This window comes from Enhydra lutris, unplaced genomic scaffold, assembly GCF_002288905.1.
Source record: "Enhydra lutris kenyoni isolate GAN:26980312 unplaced genomic scaffold, ASM228890v2 scaffoldscaffold6, whole genome shotgun sequence".
In the NCBI taxonomy this organism is placed as follows: Eukaryota; Metazoa; Chordata; class Mammalia; order Carnivora; family Mustelidae; genus Enhydra; species Enhydra lutris.
This window is the reverse complement of record NW_019154090.1, coordinates 15,732,045-15,747,964: the sequence shown is the minus strand read 5'-3', so window position 1 is coordinate 15,747,964 and position 15,920 is coordinate 15,732,045.

Here is a 15,920-nt window from a genome sequence, read left to right as displayed (position 1 = left end):
GCATATCAGATAGAGTTTGGTTTGTCCATGAGTAGCTGAGGCACAGAATAATAGTAGCTTAAACAAGACAGATTATTCCTTAGTTCTGTGAAAGCCCAGATGTACGCAGTCTAAGGTTAGGATGGCAGCTCTTCCCCACAGCAGTCCTCAGGAACTCCTTGCAGCTACTGCTCTTCCGTTTCCATGAGGTCTTTATCCTCATGGTCCAAGGTGGCTGCCGGTGCTCCAGCCACATGTCCTCATTACAGAAAGATGGAGGGGACAAAGAAGAAAATGGAGTAAAAGTCATGTTGCAGCTGTCTTTTAAGAAAAGATCCTGGAAACTGCCACATTACATTTCTGATTATATTTCATTGACCACAACATGTGTGCATGGTCTCAACCTAGTGTGACTTAAATCTTTCTGGAGGGCATCTGTGTGCTCAAATAAAAACTGAAGGTTACATTACAAAGGAAGACAAGGAGACTAGATAATACCAGACAATTCACAGCCTGTGCCACATTGGGCAATCTTGTTTATTCTTCACTTTATTTATTTTTTTATATTTATTTGAGATAGAGAGAGAGCAGCGAGTGGGCTGAGGGGCACAGGGAGAAGCAGGCTCTCCACCAAGTGAGGAGCCAGACATGAGGCTTGATCCTAGGACTCTGGGATCATGACCTGAGCTGAAGGCGAGATGCTTAACCGACTGAGCCACCCAGGAGCCTCCATTCTTCACTTTAAAGGGACACTTTGACCTTTTAAAGTATCATATCTGCTTTAGGGTTTTGGTAGGTAGCTTTTATAGGGTTTTCAAAAGTTTTTTTAAGTAAGCTAGAAATTTTGTCTGTTTTTCAGTCAGTGTTGAGTATTCTTGATTGCTTTTTGTGCATTTACTAAGAAAATCACATTTTTCTCTCCTTTAATGTGCTAATTGGTAAATAAATATTCTCAGGTTAAACTATTTTTGCATTCCTAGAATAAACCTAACTTGGTCATGATGCGATTTGGTATATATATTTATATATTTTTTATTTTATACATTGATGAAACTTAAAAAATTGTGGTAAAATATACATAACATAAAATTGACCACTTTTGCCACTTTTTAGTGTACAATTCAGAGGCACTAAGTACATTCACATAGTTCTACAACCATCACCACCATCCATCACATGAATTCTTTCATCTTCCCATGAATTATTTCATCTTCCCATACTGAATCTCTATACCCATTAGAAGATAACCCTCCACTCCTCCCTTCCCCCCGACCCCTGGCAACCACCTTTGTTCTTTCTGTCCCTATGGACTGGACTGCTCTAGGTTCCTCATATAAATTCATCATTTTGTGATGGGCTTACTTCATTTAGCATGAAGTCCTCAAGGTTCCTCCATGTTATGGGATATCAGAATTCCCACCTTTTTAAAAAGCTGAATGATATTCCATTATATGTATATATCACATTTTGTTTCATTTTATCACATAATATTCCATTATATGTATATATGACATTTTTTGTTTTGTGCATATATCACATTTTATTTGTTATCACATTTGTTTTTTCACAAACATGCATTTGTTTGTTATCTGTCAACTGACAACGTGGGTTGCTTCTACATTTTGGCTGTTATGAATAACGCTGCTCTTCCAGACCATGCTCTCAGTTCTTTTGGGTACATAGCAAGGAGTGGAATTGCTGAATTGTATAGTAATTCTATTTTTAATTTTGTAAGAGAATGCTATACTGCGCTCTGTAGCAGCTGTGTTATTTTATATTCTTTCCCAACAGCAGATCAGAAGGGTTCCAGTTTCTCCATATCCCCACCAATGCTTGTTATTATCTGTTTGTCATTTTTTTGTTGTTTTTTAAATAATATCCATTCTAACAGGTGTGCAGTGGTATCTCATTGTGGTTTTGCATTGATTTGGAGCATCTTTTCATGTGCTTCTTGGTCATTTGTACATCTTCTTTGAAGAAATACCTATTCACATCCTTTGCCCATCTTAAAATCTGTTTTTTGTTCCTGTTGTTGAATTGTAGGAGTTTACATACTCTGGATAGGAACCCATTATCTGTTGTATGACTTGCAAAGATTTTCTCCCATTCCAGGGATCGCCTTTTCACTCTGTTGATGCTATTCTTTGGTGCACAAGACTTGTTGATTTCAGTGCAGTCCAGTTCATCTATTTTTTCTTTTGTGTCTTCTGATTTTGGTGTCATATCCAGAGAAATCACCGCCAGATCCAATGTCATGAATATTTTCTTCTGTATTTTCTTCTAAGAGTTTTATAATTTTAGCTCTTATGCTTGGGTCTTGATCCATTTTGTGTTAATATTTATATATGGTGTAAGCTGAGAGTCCAGTTTCACTCGTTTGCATGTGGATAGACAATTTTCCCAACATGAATTTGGTTTTGATCCAATTTTAGTTAAGACTTCTGCATCTGAGAGCTGCTACTTTGATTCAGCCTTTGATTGATTGCTGGAAGCATTTCACTATGCTTTCTGACAGGTGGTCACTTAGCTTGGGCTTGATGCTTCCAGTGACAAGATGCTCACAACTTCATAAAGTGGTTTTTCGTATCTGGTAGAAAAAAATACTAATTTGTGGCACACACCTTCTTCCCTGTACCATTCATCTTTTGGTCCTGGTTTGTTTTCTGGGGCTGTAAGAAGATAAGCATTCTTTCCCAAAGTACAGTACTTTGACTTCAGTAAATAACAGAACTACATAATGAGCAACTATATGTCAGGTTTTTTTTTTAAAGATTTTATTTATTTATTTGACAGACAGAGATCACAAGAAGGCAGAGAGGCAGGCAGAGAGAGAGGAGGAAGCAGGCTCTCCGCTGAGCAGAGAGCCCAATGCGGGGCTGGATCCCAGGACCCTGGGATCATGACCTGAGCTGAACGCAGAGGCTTTAACCCACTGAGCCACCCAGGCACCCCTATATGTCAGGTTTTAAGGTCGATCATATTTAATCCACGAAGCAATTGATTAACAAGTCCTATTACTGATTCCTATTTTGTAGACAAAGCAAATAAGGCTTGAAGAGCTTATAATTTTCACAAGGTCAGTTATCCGAATGGTAGCATTGATATTTCAAAGGCAGTGGCCTTGACCGTTTTGCCAAGCTGACCCTCTCTTCACCCCCAGCAGCCTCATCCCCAACAGCCTCATCCCCAACAGCCAACTCCTTTGGTTCTTTAATTATCCTTCAAAGGATATGGTTTTTTCATCCTGTCCCATCCTATGACACAGGAGGTGTCTTTTTTTTTTTTTAAGATTTTATTTATTTATTTGACAGACAGAGATCACAAGTAGGCAAAGAAGCAGGCAGAGAGAGAGGGGGAAACAGGCTCTCTGCTGAGCAGAGAGCCCTATGCGGGGCTCGATCCCAGGACCCTGGGATTATGACCTGAGCTGAAGGCAGAGGCTTTAACCCCACTGAGCCACCCAGGCGCCCAGGAGCTGTCTTTATATATATTTTGGATATTAATTCCTTACCAGATACATGATTTGCAATACTTTCTCCCTTTCCATACATCGCTGTTTCATTTTGTTGATGGTTTCTTTTTATGTACAGAAGGTTTTTTGTTTAATATAGTCCCATCTGTTTATTTTTTTGTTGTCTTTGCTTTTGGTCCTCCCTGATGTCACATGAAACCGGATGTTAGGCGTGGACCGCTGCTGCCAAGTAAAACCTCTAGAACTTGGTTGTGTCATCTGCCCCTAAGGCCGCTCTCCCCAGCAACACTATCCAGGTGATTTATTTTTAACCAATGTGGAGGATTTCTCATTCCTCTTCATCGAGTTCAGCCACAAATCCATGTGGCTCTTGATCCTGCCATTACTGAATAGCTCACACCCGTGCAGAACTCACAGTGTGCCAAGCACTAAGTCCTTTCTGTATATTAGCACAGAAAATCCCCACAACATCCCAGTGACATACCTATTATTATCATCCCTCTTTTGCCAATTACACACACACACACACACACACACACACACACACACACACACACAGTCACAGAGCAATTAAGTAATTCACCTAAGGTCATACAGCCAGTCCGTGGCAGAACCAGAATTCAAGCCCAGGAAACCGGGCTCCAGAATTTGTGCTCTCAGCCTCTACACTGTGCTACCTCCAAACAGCTGGCAATCTCAGCCAGCTTTTTGGGGCCCCAAAAGATTGCCGCACACTTAAGGACCTCCATTTTTTTTTTTTTTTTAAACGAAGAGAGAACAGAGGAAGGGCCCAGAGTCTTCGAAAGGCAACAGTATTATACTATAATGGTTTATTTCATTCCGTTTATTTTCCCATTGCTTTCTACTTAACGATACTGGTGTTTCATTTGGTAGTAATAACACTTCCTAAGATAAATCTAAATGAAAATAAGTGAGTTGATTTAGGAAAAATATTAAGCAAGAGTATAGGTGGTTTTCAGATATGACAAAAATCATAATGGTGGTAGGAAAATCAGGGATCTTTGGAAAGATCATATGCAGTCAAGTTAGGTGAGGCTGTGCAGCAGTGACTGAAGGCCCCTTCTCAGCGGCTTAAGGCGGCTGAGCGAACCGCTCACTCACAGTACCTGCCCGTCAGGGGCCAGCAGGGGGCGCACCTCATCCACACTTACTTCCAGAGGTACCCAGCGCAGGCTCTTCAAGCTCCTCCTGTCCAGGTGTGACCCGGGGGGGTCTTTCTTTCCGCTCTCGTTTCATTGGCCAGAACATGTCACATGGTCACCTCTAACTTCAAAGGAAGCAAGAAAGTGGTCATGTGCCTGAAATGAGTGAAGTAGAGCAGTTGAGAACAGCCCATAGATGACTATGCAGAAAGGAGTCTGAAAGACAGGTCTAGAATGGTAAACTGAGTCACTGGGTTGGATCTGTCTCAGACCACTGTGACTTGCCTCACTCAGGGGCCTTCACACCTGTTCTCAGAGAAGGGACTCTGGTCCACCAAGGAGAAGAGGGTCTGACAATACCTTTCTCTTAAGGAAATACTGCTCCTTTAGGCTTCCTTTTGGGTGGGAATGCTGTTACTTCATAAGCAGTGTGGGTTGAACTGTGCGGTTGTGCTTTGTTGCTTCCCTGAAGGTAGATGAAACAATGTGAACTTTGGCTGAGATAGGCTTTGGTTCTGTCACTACTTGGAAAAGCTATCCAAGAGAGGGAGTTGGAAAGGAGAGGAACTCAAGGACTGTGTCCAAGGAACGATTTTCCAGGCAAAGAAAAAAGAATGTGCAAAGACCCTGAGGCAGAAAGACAAGCAAACAAAAGGCCAGTGTCGCTACAGATACTGGGGTTGGTGTGAGTGGACTAAAATGGGGTTGGAGATGTAGTGATATAGATACAAGGTCATCAAGACCTCATAGCCCAGGGGAGTTTTGAATTTTATGAGTTTAATGATAAATGCACAGGAAGCCATAAAAAATTCAGTAAGGGAGGGACCCGAACCAGTCTGCGTGTAAAGGGTCTTCGCGGGCCCCTGGGTGAAGAGTAGGTGGTAGGGGAACCAGCGCCTGGGAGAATAGAAGGGAAGAGACGTTTGCAGATCTCCAGAGATGATATTGATGTGGACAGTGTTGGCTGTGGTGGAGATGAAAACATGGTGAAGATCTGAGATACACGTGGAGGGAGCAAGAACTGCATTTTCTGACGATTTGGGAAGGATGGGAGGAAGAACACAAAGGCAGTGACTCCCTTGGTTTGGGCCTGAATAAGTGAGACAGGCGTGGGGTGATGAATTAGGACAGTTAACACTGGCAAGATTGATACTGTTCTTTCAAAGACTGAGAAAGGGTGAGTGTATTTTCCTTCACAAGCCTCGTACCTGAACTCTAGTTCAGTTGTGTCTACTCCAAACAAAGGTCATACTTTCCCCACTCTCCCAGACCCGTACATGAATTTTTATAATGGGGGATATTTATTGCTTTTACTACCATTCAGTGTTAAAATACATAGATGCCCCTGAATGCAAATGTAGACTTCCAACGAAGCCAGCACAAAGCTTGGGACCCTACTTAAAGACGCCGGCACTTTGGGACCAGGTGTTGGGAATATACATTTCACAGATGATGTAAGGGCGACGCCATACCAGCCTTGGGGAACAGGTTCAAAAATCTTGCTTTCCGATTGGTGCAGTGGCCAAATGCTGCTGTGTGATTGGAGGGATGTTCCGTGCCGACCTGGCTAGGTTTGGAGCGATGTAGTCCGTCTTGGCCTTTGATTGGTGGGATTGTAATGCTACTTCCTGTGATTGGTTAAAACCCGTGAGGTTACTGAAAAGTTTCTAAACGCCCGTCCAGCATCGGCCACTAGGTGGAGCCCGGGATGCACACTTCGAGGCGCTGCGGTGAGTCTGGGCAGCTGCTTCCCTGACGCCCTCCGCCCTCCGGTCCTGCCCAGGTACTAGTTCTGCCCTGTGCCCTCAGGCAACCGCGGGACAGGGGTGGGGGTGCGGGGGACGGTGTTAGAACTCCCAGCTCCAGTCCGGGTGGCCACGCTTCTCTGCACAGCCCCTTTGGCCCCTTCCCCTGGCTCCCGGCCCCACAGAGGACTTTGGCTGACCGACGGGTGGGGCTGCGAGTTCGGGAAGGTTTGTGAAGGCCCAGATCCAAAATGCAAAATTGTGGAGTCTGTCAAAGGAGACGCAGCAGCGCCTCCTCCCTGCACTGTGCCCTCTCCCCGCCTCGGAGCCCTCCTCTCGAGCTCCACAGCCTCTGTCGCGCCCTTTTCAAATCCTTTAAGGACTTTTCCAAAGGTGCATCTCATTGGAGCCTAGGACTGGCCATGCCGGTCAGGGCCACTGGCTGGAGATCACCCTGTCTAAAGACGCCCCTGTCATACCTGCCGTTTCAATGTCTTGCTGCTGCATTTCATCACTCTTTGAAATTCTCGTTTTAAAAGTCTGTTTCCTTGCTTCCTGTCTCTCCACCACACCTCTGCACCAAAATGTAAGCTCCGTGAGGGAGGAGTTGGGGAGGGCCAGAATGTCCAGTGACATTTGAATTTGAGATAATAGACAACTTATTTTTTTAAGTATGTTTCATGTGTAATTTGGTACATATTTATACTAAAAAAAAATCATTGTTTATCTTAAATTCAGATGTCCCTGGTCATCCTGTATTTTTATTTGCTAAAACTGCCATCCTGAGGGGAGTGGCCCTTGCCTGTTGGCTTCCCATCTGTGTCTCCACACCTGCAACAGTGCACATGGGAAGTGGTGAACACATGTTAAATGACTGGGGGGATAAATTCCTTCCTTCATTCACTCCTCCATCTGACCCATTATGTGAAGTATCAGCTGGGGCCTGGGAATCGAATGGTAAATGGGACACGGTCCAGTGGAGGAGGCAGGAACCACCATCTGATTACACTGTGGTTATGCAAAGTGGTGGGAGCTGTATGAGCACAGAGGAGAAGCCAGCGGGGCTGCTGGAGGAAGACGACAAAGATGGGACTTGGAGGGGGGAAGGAGAGAAAAGAAAGGTGTGACAGTCTGGGCAGAAGCCTTGGCATGTGCAAAGGCTAGAGCCAAGGGGAAGCTGTGGGATTCTGAAAGCTTCGAGTGGCAGAGTGGGGGGCAGATGTGCAATGAAGTGGGGCAGTCAGAAATCAGCTGAGGAGGAGGCTCGTCCGAACCTACCAGTCAGGCACAGTAGCAATGCTACTGTGGTTGGTTGGTATCACTGTGCCCATTACACAGATGAGGAGACTGAGGCTTAGGGAAATGAAATGCCTGGTCTGGGTTTACAGTCTGAGTGGGAAAAGCTGAGCTTCAAACTCATGTCTGTCAGACTCTGAAGCCTGCACTGTTCTGGAAAAGCCCCTGAGTTAAGAACTGGAACCCAAATTAGAGGATGAAGAAACTAAGCCTCAGAAAGGTGACAGGGCTGTCCCAGTGAATATGGCTCCCTCAGTTTCACAGGAACCTCACCCCTCAGGCAGCCAAAGTCCTCTTCCTGATGGAGGCAGTGCGAGGGGTATGAGACCTCGGGAGGGCCTCGGCAAGACCCAGGAGTCAAGGCTGCTCTACTTCCTGCTCCTGTTTGGGTTGGGTCTCCAGGACCCCCTTGCTGAGCCCTACGGCTAATTCCTTGCATGGGTCCTGGGCGGGTCCACCGTTTCCATGGATACCGCCTCCTACCATCCCTGAAATCTCATTGTGACCAGTATTAAGAGATTAACGCTGCCTGGCAGCCCTCCGAGGGTATTGGGTGCCAGGGTGGCGGCAGGAGCCCCCTCAAGGATGAAGAGGTTGCTCACTGTGCGGGACCCCATAGCACCAGGAGGAGGATGTCAGACTGGGGCCAGGGCTTCCCCCGGCACCCCCCAGGTATGGTTCTGACTCCACAGCTACCTGGACAGGAGCACGGGGTGGTGGAAGCAAGACACAGGACCCGGGGAGGAGTCCGGATTTGGGAGCAGTACAGAGGCCTCGTACCCTGAGCCCCCAAGCCAGAAAGGCTTCTTGATAGGCAGATGCCGTCCTGATCAAGGCAGGTCCAGATTCCTTCCACAAGGCGAGGGGAGCCTTACAGAGTCTTTTAGCTAAAGACCAACTACCTCATCTTCCTTTGACAGTTCGGGAAACTGATGCAGGGAAGGAAAGTGGCCAGAGTCAGTCAGTTAGTGACCTGAAGCAGGTGGACAATTTCAAGGCAGCCCTGAGGTCACCTGGGCAGAAAACACTGGTTAAGATGGCATTGCCCCCCATGCCTTGAATTCCAAGTGTTCCTCCCTGACCTCCAGGAAGGGGATCCCCTTGGTCTCTGTCTTCTGGGCCTGTCCCATGGACCATGCCTCCTTCTCTCCCCATCCTGACCTTCCCTGCCTGCCACACAGCCTGATGCGGGCAGAAAGTTCCTGATAGTCTTCACACCACCAGAGGACATGGCCACCAGGCCCTAACTGTCCCATCCAGGGACATCCCCTGGCTGGGTCACCATCTGGAAGACTGTGGACATTTTTTGTTCCCTGCTTCAACCTCTCTGTGTCTTTGTGGGGGGGGGGGTCCAGACACAGTGGGGGTCCTGACAGCCCACCCCCGTGTCACCTCCTGCCAGGCCAGCCTGGAAATTTAGGTCTGGCTTCAAAACTCACTGGGCCAGGTTTCCTGGAAGGCCACATTGGGGCAGGGGACAAACACGGCTCTGGAGCCAGGTCGGGGTAGCTCAAACACTCAGCAGTCTGAGCCTCAGTTTCCTCACCTGTGGAGGAGGGCAATAACCCTTCCTTCCTCAGAGCTTGCTCTCAGCTGGAATGGAAGAGAGCGTAGTCTGCTAGTAAAGACCAAAGGAAAGTGGGGAACAGTGCGGGGGGGCGGGGGGGTGCTAATCCGGGGCCTTGGATGCTGCTGGGTTTGCAGGAAACAAGCCTGGAAGAGGCTAGGGAGATAAGAGGAGAAGTGGCCTGTGGTGAGGAGGGGGAGTGGCCTGGTGGGTGGCTGGGGAGGGGACCAAGACTTCTCAAGGTGCACCTTTTTTTTTTTTAAGACTTTATTTTTATTTATATGACAGAGAGAGAGAGATCACAAGTAGGCATCGAGGCAGGCAGAGAGAGAGAGGGGGAAGCAGGCTCCCTGCTGAGCAGAGAGCCCGATGCGGGACTCGATCCTAGGACCCTGAGACCATGACCTGAGCTGAAGGCAGAGGCTTAACCCACTGAGCCACCCAGGTGCCCAAAGTGCACCTTCTTTATTGTTTTGATTTTTGGACCATGTGAATGTAATACTGATTCCAAAAAATAACTTAAAAATTTAAATAAATGAGGTAAAATATCAAGTAATAATAATAATCAAAAGGCCTCAGTAATATGAAAGGTGTGCAGACAAGACAGAGACCAGAGTGTGAGGACTTGACGTAAGGAACAGAGAAAGCATGCCTCCGAGTGTCTGAGTTTTTGACCTGGAAAGGCCCTTTGTCTCAAGCCAGTCTCATTTTGCCAATAGCAAAATACCGGTCATTGGTACCAAGAATCGGGAGCTCCCTACATGCTGGCCACAGTGCCAGGCACTGTCTGAATATCATCGCGCTGAGAGGGCATTCTGACTTAACAGGAAGCTATCATCATTCCCATTTTACAGATGAGGAAACTGAGCCTCACTGAAGTTGCAGCTCGTGAGTTACAAAACGTGGATGCATATCTAGGCCTTTCTAGCTCCCACCGTGGGTCTCAGTCTTGGCTGCACATCAGAATCACCTAGGGACTTGAAAAACTACTGATGCCTAGTACCCACCTGCCCCAATCTCCAGATTTCATCACTGGTCTGGGGTGGGGCCTGGGCATCAGCATTTTTTAAAGGTCCCAGGTGATTCTAATTCACCATCAGGGTCGAAGCTGGGCTTTATGCTAGACAACTTTTCAAACAGGAAACCAAGGCCAGGGAAGGATATGACCTTGCCTAAGGTCACACAGTGGCTGGAAGCAGAGCTGAGGCAGGACTTTTATGGAGCTTTTGTGAAAATAAACGAGGCACTCTCCTCTGGGCAGATAAATCTCTATGGCATTTGGTTTGGTAAGTGGAACAGAGAACCTTTGTGCAGTGAGCAACCTGTGCAACTACATGCGGCAACCCTGGCCTGAGTCTCAGGACTCCCAAACACTACATCTCAGTGACCCTCAGGCAGATCCCTGGGGCCCTTCAGTACCTGGGTACAGGGGGACCCAGGGTTGCTCCCAGATTAGGGGTTCATCCCTTACACCATGACTAGGGCCTGGGCCGGGCAGGAGCTTGCTATCATCCTCCAGGCCCCACAGGGGCTGAGCAGGCCCCATCTCACTCCGAAGGTCACTTCTGCAGATAAAGTCAGGAACATAACCCAGAGGGAGGAGGGATACACACAGGAGGGAAAACAACAGCCTCAGCCCAGAGTCACAAGCCACCTGGCAGGAGGCAGCCCTCAGGCAGGCCCTGCCCCCAAAGACCCAAGTCCTCCTGGCTTCCCTCCTGATCACTCTCCAGACCATACGCTCTACCCTACCCCCTGAGCCCTGTGGTCAGCATCTCCCACAATGCCCTGCTCTCAGGCCAGCGTGCCTTCCATCTCCCTCCATCATCACCCACCGTGTTCTCTGCTTCTGGATGTTCCTGCGGCCCAGGATGTCACCTCCTCCAGCAATCCGTCCCTGACCACCCCAGCCCAGAGACAGACCTGCCTGCCTTGTGCCTCCTCCAGGCCTCCCAGTCCATGCACACAGCCCACACGTGCCTCGGTGGAAGCCAGCTTGCCTTGGGGGCACTGAGTGTCAGCCCTGGAAGGGCAGGGTGGCCCCGGGGTTAAGAGCACAGACTCTGGAGCTGGGCTGCTCAGGTTGGAAGCCCAGCTCTTGTTCCTCAGATGCTGTATGAGCTCAGGGCCCATGGCCCAGACCCTCTGTGCCTCAAGCCTTCAAAATGGCGATAAAATGATTGGCTACTTCATCGACTCGTTGTAAGGCTTAATGAGTTAACCCATGTAAAGCCCCCCGGACAGCTGCGTTACCGTCAGCCGTGGCTGTCCACGCTCCGCTTCCTCCTCCTCACAAGCCCGGGAGGTAGGTGTGGTTATTCCCACCCGCAGGTGAGGAAGCAGAGTCAGGGAAGGGCCCTGCAGCTTTCTCTGGGGCCTGACGCCTCCAGAGGGAGGACGTGGCTGAGGCGGGTTCCGGCTTGGAGCCTCTTGGTTACAGCTCAGGGCTGTTCCACGGAGGGTCCGCAGGGCCCAGGGCCAGGTGAACTCCCCAGACTCTAGGTGGCTCCAGGCACCTGTCCGCCTCCAGCCAGCCTCAGGGAGCAGGGCTGAATGGCAGAGCAAGACGTTTTCAGTATATCTTGTGTACTAATGTCCAGAACACATCACCGAGTCCAGAGAGAGCCCTGTCTTCTCGGGCTGGCTGGAGACTCAGAATACCTAGGGTAGCCTTCTGTCCCCGGACAAGGACGCCCGCAACCCCACAGTCTGCGTAAGGAAATGAGGGGATGAGGCTGGCCCAGCATCTTTCCAGTTCCCACCATTGGCGGGCTCTGGCTCTACGTTTCAAAGGGAATATTAAGGGGAGGGCATCTAAGAGCCTGAGAGGCACTGGGTGAAGCGGGGCCTGTGCCTCCCCTGCCAGGCTCTCAGGAGCCTCAGATCCCGTTTGAAAGACCCCGAGGCCCACATCCTCCTCAGCACTCTCCAGGCTCTGACACTGCAGGATTCTAGAATCCCGTGCTCAAAGCTGCCGCTGTGCACCCCTGTTTGTAGAGCTCTCCCCCCAGCTGCCTTTATCTCTCTTTGGTAACAGAGCAAATTTGCTCAGGACCCAGAGCAGGGGCAACAAGCAGACTGTTGACTCTTGAGCAAAACCTACCCCGTGGAGAGCGGGAGAGAAGGCCCTGAATGTGCGTGGGGAGGCCAGCAGCTCTTGCATAACCCGGGCGGCCTCCTGCCCACCCAGGCCTTTTCAGGGTTAGGGGTGAGGCAAACCGCAAACTCATGCCCAGTTAATTTTTTAAGGCAAAATCAACAGGCTCAGCAATGATTAGCAGGCGAGTAAGTTCGTCTTAATCAGACTGAGGAGAGGGAGGAAGGAGGCTTCTGGGGGCCCAAGGATGGGGCTCGGTTATCAGTTAACCACATGAATGTTTCCTTCCAAATCCACTGGCCTTCAGCCCTGAGCTCCCTCATCTTCCTCTCGGAAGTACTCCTCTGGCAACCCCGTGGCCATCAGCGACTGAGGGAACAAACGCTTTACCATGCAGGGTCCCCAGGAGGCACTGCCAGGGCCCTTGAGGGCTGGGATGAGGGGCAGGGCTCCTCACAGAGCTTGGGGTCTTCTTTTGAAGATCGAGCCCCCCCCCCCCCCACCCAGCTCCCTCCACTGCTGTGTGGCCTTGAGCAGGACCCTTCTGCCCTGTGGGGCTCAGGAAGGGGCCTGAGGTCTATGGTTCAACCTGCAGCTCGCTGCCGCTGCCCTAGGGGCCTCAGTGTCTCCATCCACCAAATGGGTGGGCTGGTTGAGACCCCCTTTCCAGTCTTAAAGTTCTGTGAGGTCATGACTGAATTAAACCAATGTGGCCTTATCCAGGTGAGGAGGGTGGTATGGGCAGTGTTTTAGGAATTCAAGGGGGAGGGAAGGTGCCCAAAAAAGGGAGGGGGCCTACCTGATTATCTGCTGTTGGTACCAGCAAGCGACAGATCCCAGCTCCAGGAAGAGAGCTGTCCTCTCAGATGGGAGGCAGGGGTCCCTGTCGGGTGGGGTGGTCCCTGTCTGCAGAAGTGGCCTGGCAGACCCCAGCTGGCCCAGGACCCCTCCCCTGCACTCGAGTGCTACCAAGGGAAGCGGCAGGGCCAGGCCAGCCCTGGGCCTGCTGGCTGCCTGGACTGGAGTTTGGTCAGTGGTTGGGGACCTATATTGTGAGAAAGTTTAGGACTTTGTCCACAAACTGGAATTTGAAATTTCAAAGGGGCGAAACTGGAGGGCCCTACCCCAGAGTGGAGATGGCTCTTGGCTTCTTTCCCCCACGACTTTTGTTCTTTGTCTTGATAAGTCTGGGTTCCCTGCACCACTCCCCAGCGGGGGGGGAGGGGGTGGTAGGGCGAGGAAAGATGAGATAGTGGGGTGGTAAGCGCCCAGGGGAAGCCAAGATGCCAGGCAGCCTGCGGTGGCCGCTGTCGGGAGGGTGCCTCTGAGCTTTCATATGAGCTCAGAGGGCTCCTTGGCCCCTCAGATCCCAGAGCTCCAAGGAAGTGATGTGAAGGAATCTCCAGCTCCCCCAGTCCAGAGTTCTGGTGTCCTTTCTGGGATTCCCGGAGGGAGGCAGTATATAGGGGGTGAAGCCTGTGAGCTTTCTGGTCAGACTTGGGCTCCAGTGACAGCCCCTCCTGTGTGGGCTTAGGCAAGTCACTCCTTGTCTCTGAGCCTTAGTTTTGTCATCTGCAAAGCAGAGTGGATAAAATGAGAGCAGTGGTGGGAGGATCTAACCACCGGACTTAGCACAGAATCTCTCCAGAAACATTAGCCATTACTGTGGTTTGAAAGGAAAAGGAACTGATCCAGAGTGGCGGCTCTCTTACCCACTGTCCAAACTGGAGGCTGGGGCGTCCTGCCCACAGCTGGCTCTGAGGCAACCCCTACCCACCCCACCCCCAGCTGCCCCAGGCAAGTCGTTCTGCCCTTCTAGAGGTCTCCATCTCTCCATCTACAAGATGAAGGAGTTGGACCTCTCGGTGAGCTCTGAGGTCCTCTGTTGTCTGCTGGGAGCCCCCGCATGTCGAGTGGGCTCAGACAGGCCACGGGGTGGGGCCAGAGAGTGAGAGCAGGGGCTGAGCTGATGGCGTGGAAGCCTCAGGCATGTTCGAGGCCGGGCAGGCCATCCCCAGGAGCTCTTCTGAGCAGGGGTCCTGATTGCCACCGATCGTGAGGGTTGGCTAGTGGGTCAAGGAATCAACCACCAGTGATAATTGTCCCTGTTGCACCAGAGGCCTACACTTGGTCATTTAATGCCCACACCATCCCTGCGAAGGAGGTACCAACCCATTTATCTGATGCCAAAACTAAGGCTGGGAGGGGTGGACATGATGTCATAGTTTTGGGAAGTTGGCAGTGCCTGGATTTGGGCCTAGCTCTGATTTCAAGGCCTGTAGTTTACCCTTGAAGTGGTGGTTGCGGGGGTGGGGGAGAGGGAAGGAGGTCTAAGAACGCTTATGATATTATTTAATCTTTACCACAAACTACAAGTTAGTCCCATTTACTAGAGAAATCAAGGCTTCAAAAGAATAACCTGCTTGAGATCACAGAGCCAGTAGATCTTACAGTGGCATGTCGTTTATATAAGGTACGTGTATCTAGAAGATACTGTTTGGGATCAGTTCAGGGTGAAATAGAGCGGTCAATTATGCAAGTTCACATGTGGGCAGTTCAAGAATGGATAAATTTACACGTGGAGTAGGTTGTGATGTGCGCGATGTGGACGGGATATAACACAGGTTCTAGACTGTGACTCATAAGCAGCGGATCATGGGTGTTGTGTGTTTGGTAAAGTGTATGTCACGCTCTGTGTCCTTGGTAGCTTGTCACAGTCACAGGCGGACTGTCCACCTGGTGGTTCTCCTGTGTCACGGGTCAGGGATGTGGCATGCCACGGCTCACCCCAGTGGACCATAGACCTTACTTCATTCGATCGAAGATGTCATCTGGAGATTGAAAAATTGTTATTTTTGTTACCAGTGAACTCTGACATGCTAATAGTCACATCCCACCATTGGTAACGGGGGAGTGTGCCGCGTAGAGCTGATGAGACGCCGTGCATGTAGGTCACAGACGGCCGGCTTGTGAAAGCAGTAGTGTGTGTGTGGCCTAACCCAGGTGCCAGACAGGTGGCAGGACCCAGGGTCAGCCCTCAGAGGCCCTTCCCAAGGCTGTCCCTCCTTCTCCTATGTGTCTATCCCTCAGTCAGCTCTCCTGCCCAGCTAGCTCTGTCTGGGCTACTGGAGCTGGGGTCTGATGTCCCCGGGGTGGGGGGTGGGGCATGGGAGGAACGTGCCAGTAGCTGAAGTCTCCTTCGGGCCTTTGTCACATTTCTAGGTGCAGACTGTGGGGTGGGGTTGGGGGAAGGTCTCTCTTCCTCCCTCCCTGGGGGTCTTGTACAACAGACAAATGGGCCAAAATCTCCCCATTTTACGTTAGGGAAATGGAGGCCCCGAGAGAGACGTGATTTGAACAAAGTCATACGTATAGTGATAGAACTAGCTCCTAAACCCGGGTCTCCTGACATCAAGTGCAGCCTCTCTTCTCCTCCAGAACAATCACTTCCCTTTCTCAGCTCCTGGGGGGACGATGGACAGGGGAAGAACAAGGCTACACAGTCCGGAGATGGGGCTTCTAATAATCGGGAGAACGAGGAGGCTGCCGCTGCCCACCCTCACACTCACACCCCCGCGCCCACTGATTTGCCTGCACAGAA